General features: G+C 45.6%; 1 pseudogene; it reads left to right on the forward strand.

Annotated features, from left to right (window-relative positions):
* The first annotated feature begins 209 nt into the window (after positions 1–209).
* Positions 210–327, forward strand: LOC126299913 (5S ribosomal RNA; annotated as a pseudogene).
* The last annotated feature ends 4,093 nt before the right edge of the window (positions 328–4,420 follow it).

Raw genomic sequence — 4,420 nt, forward strand, 5'->3', positions numbered from 1 at the left:
AAAACAAAATAAATTTAAATTAAGCACTATTTACTCGCACATAAGTACTTTTTATGTACAAAATATACTGGGAATCTTAGAAATTGTCTATCTAAAATGTATGAACTTGTGAAATTCTCCACGAAGAAACTAAAGACTGTCTCTCATTTTCATATACACTATATGACCGGAAGCATCTGGACAATTATTCCTCCGCATTAATATGGGTTGGCAACGGCCTTGCCGCAGTGGATACACCGGTTCCCGTGAGATCACCGAAGTCAAGCGCTGTCGGGCATGGCCGGCACTTGGATGGGTGACCATCCAGGCCGCCATGCACTGTTGCCGTTTTTCGGGGTGCACTCAGCCTCGCCGGCCGGAGTGGCCGAGCGGTTCTAGGCGCTTCAGTCTGGAACTGCGTGACCGCTACGGTCGCAGGTTCGAATCCTGTCTCGGGCATGGATGTGTGTGATGTCCTTAGGTTAGTTAGGTTTAAGTTGTTCTATGTTCTAGGCTACTGGTGACCTTAGTTAAGTCCCATAGTGCTCAGAGCCGTTTTTGAACTCAGCCTCGTGACGCCAATTGAGGAGCTACTCAATCGAATAGTAACTTCGGTCAAGAATACCATCATAAAGACCGGAAGAGCGGTGTGCTGACTCCACGCCCCTCCTATTCGCATCCTCCACTGAGGATGACACGGCTATCGGATGGTCCCGGTAGTCCACTCGTGGCCTGAAGACAGAGTACATTAATATGGGGTGAATCCATCCTTCGCTTTTATGACGACTTGAACTCTGCTGGGGACTCTTGTAATGAGATGTCTGAAAGTCAGTTGGGAAATGGCAGCCCATTCTTCCTCAGGAGCTGAAACCAGAGAAGGCAGTGACGTTAGACGTTGGGGTCTGAGAGAAACCGATGTTCTAACTGATCCCATAAGTGTTCTATTGAGTTCAGATCGGGTTCTGTGCAGACAACTCCATTTTAGGAATTTTCTTGTCCACAAACCATTTTCTAACAGTCGGTGCTTTATGATAGGGTGCACTGGCATGCTGACACAAACAATCACCGCATGACAGTTCCTCTACTATATGCAGTACACAATGCCATAAAATGTGCTCGTGTCCTTCCGCATATAGCGTCTCCTTATGTGCGATGAGAGGACCACACCTTAACCACGAATAGCACCCCGCTACACTGACACAACCTCCCTTGCAATTCACTGGCGACACGAAACATGATGGCGGGTGACGTTCTCCAGGCATTTGCCAAACCCCAACCATTCCATCGGATTGACACAGCGTACAACGCGATCCATCACTCCAAATCACTCGCTTCCAGTCATCCACTGACCAGTGGCCCCTCTTTACACCACCTCAAGCGTCGCTTAACATTGATTACAGAAATGTGTGATTTATGAGGAGTTGCTCGACCATTGTATCCCATCCTATTTGACTCTCTGCGCACAATCATTTTGCTAGCTAGACTGCTGTCTCCACTCTGGAACCCACGAGTGATTTCATCCATGGTTTCATACGATTTTTCACAACCCCCCCCCCCCCCCCCCCTCACAATGGCAATGCCCGATGGTTCCTGCTGTCCGTGCATGTCTTCCTGGCCTAGGTTTATCTATTCTTCCTTTGCATTTCCACTTCACAATCACACCACTAAGAGTCACCGTGGGTACTTTTAGTAGGGTTAAAATGTCCCCGACAGATTTGTTACTCACTTGATATCCAATGATTAGGCGAAGTTGTAAGTCGTTGAGCTCTTGGCAGTGAACCATTCTACTGTTACTACTTCTCTACTGCAATGGAGTACTTCACAGCTTCTTTTAAATTGGCTGGTCCTCTCGTGGTACCAAGTGATAGATTCCACATTACATAGGGAAGCCCGGATACTTTTGATGAAATAGTGTACATATGCCTGCATTGGTGAAATACTTATATAAAAAATTGAAATTCCTGATTGTTAGATTTCGACGAAACCCACATCATTCTGTTTTGAAAGTCTGATTTCTACGGTCATGAAGCTGATATAAAGTTTTAAGCTTTGAATTAAAGATACACTATGCTATCAAAAGCATCCGGACATCCCCAAAAACATATGTTTTTCATATTAGGTGCCTTGTGCTGGCACCTACTGCCAGGTACTCAATATCAGCGACCTCAGTAGTCATTAGACATCGTGAGAGAGCAGAATGGGGCTCTGCGTGGAATTCACAGACTTCGAACGTGGACAGGTGATTGGGTGTCACATGTGTCGTATGTCTGTGTGCGACATTTCCACACTCTTAAACATCCCTAGGTCCACTGTTTCCGACGTGATAGTGAAGTGGACACGCGGAAGGACACATACGGCACAAAAGTGTACAGGTCGACCTCGTCGCTGACAGTTGAAGAGATTCGTAATGTGTAATAGGCAGCCGACCGGAGTGGCCGAGCGGTTCTATGCGCTACAATCTACAACCGCGTGACCGCTACGATCGCAGGTTCGAATCCTGTCTCGGGAATGGATGTGTGTGATGTCCTTAGGTTAGTTAGGTTTAAGTACTTCCAAGTTCTAGGGGATGATGCCTACAGGAGTTAAGTCCCATAGTGCTCAGAGCATTTTGTAATATCTATCTAGAGCATCATACAGAAAATCCAAACTGCATCAGGATCCACTGCCAGTACTATGAAAAATAGGTGGGAGGTGAGGAAACTTGGATTTCCTGGTCGAGCGTCTGTTCATATGCCACACATCACGCCGGTAAATGCCAAACGACTCCTCGCTTGGTGTAAGGAACGTAAACATTGGACGATTGAACAGTGGAAAAACGTTTGGTGGGGTAACGAATCACGATACACAATGTGGCGATCCGATGGCAGGGTGTGGGCATGGCGTATTCCCGGTGAACTTCTGTCAGCGTGTGTAGTGCCGACAGTAAAATTCGGAGGCGGTAATGTTATCGTGTGGTTGTTTTTCGCTTAGGTGGCTTGCACCCATTGTTGTTTTGCGTGGCACTATTACAGCACAGGCCTACATTGATGTTTTAAGCACCTTCTTGCTTCCCACTGTTGAATAGCAATTCGGGGATGGCCATTGCATCTTTCAATACGATCGACCAATTGTTCATAATTAACGGCTATGTGGCGCACATGACAATAACATCCCTATAATGGACTGGTCTGCACAGAGTCCTGACCTGAATCCTATAGAACACCTCTGGGATGTTTTGGAACGCGGACTTCGTGCCAGACCTCACCGACCGACATCGATATCTCTCCTCAGTGCAACACTCTTTGAAGAATGGGCTACCATTTCCCAAGAAACCTTCCAGCACCTTATTGAACGTCTGCCTGCGAGAGTGGAAGCTGTCATCAAGGCTAAGGGTGGGCCAACACCATACTGAATTCCAGCATTAACGATGGAGGGCTCCAGAACTTGTACGTCATTTTCAGCCAGGTGTCCGGATACTTTTGATCAAATAGTGTATATTCCTTCAAAATGACAAGCAATATAGTGACCGATGACCTCTGCAGTTTGGTCCCTTAAGAACTCATACACATTTGAACATTTGACAAGCAATATCTTCTTGTATCATATGGGTTATCGGAGACATCTGTAAAGTACTTCAGACGTCCCATGCCATTACGCTTTTTACTAAACGTTTTTTAGGAAATTCCCACATTTCTTCTTTGCTTCCTCCTTTAACAACACAAATATTCAAAATGTTGGCGCGTTAGTAGCTGCTGCAGTGTTCATTATTTTGTGAATGTGGGATTGTTTCCTAGCAAGACGATGTTGTTATACTCTTGAGAGTGGTTCGATGCAACTATCCGCACTTTTCTAGCACGTACAAGTTGTTTCATCTCTGCATATCTACTGCAACGTTGACCCATTTGAAGTTACTTACTGTCGCCAAGCCTTGTTTCACCTCTGCAATTTTTAAACACCCCCATTCTTAAGCCCGTTTTCAAAATAACTTTACCCTGATACTTCAAGATGATTTCCATGGCACCACATGTCCTAAGCTTCTATTCTCATTTTGTTGGAACTTTTTATTTTCTACGCTTCGCTTACCCTTAAGGCTTCACTGCATGGCAAGTACTTTCAGAAATGTTTACTAATACTTTACTTTTTTTCGATGTTATCATACACAGCGTGTCATAGATGGTTCAAATGGCTCTGAGCGCTATGTGACTTAAAATCTTTGATCATCAGTTCCCTAGAACTTAGAACTACTTAACCTTAACTAACCTAAGGACATCACACACACCCATGCCTGAGGCAGGATTCGAACCTGCGACCGTAGCGGTCGCGCGGTTCCAGACTGAAGCGCGTAGAACCGCTTGGGAACAACGGCCGGCACAACGTATCCCAGGAGGAACGGTCAGTATTCTGGGATGCCTCAGGAACGCTCATTTGAAGCAAGACACTTGATATGGACATATGTCCTAAT

This window comes from Schistocerca gregaria, chromosome X (genome assembly GCF_023897955.1).
Source record: "Schistocerca gregaria isolate iqSchGreg1 chromosome X, iqSchGreg1.2, whole genome shotgun sequence".
Lineage (NCBI taxonomy): Eukaryota > Metazoa > Arthropoda > Insecta > Orthoptera > Acrididae > Schistocerca > Schistocerca gregaria.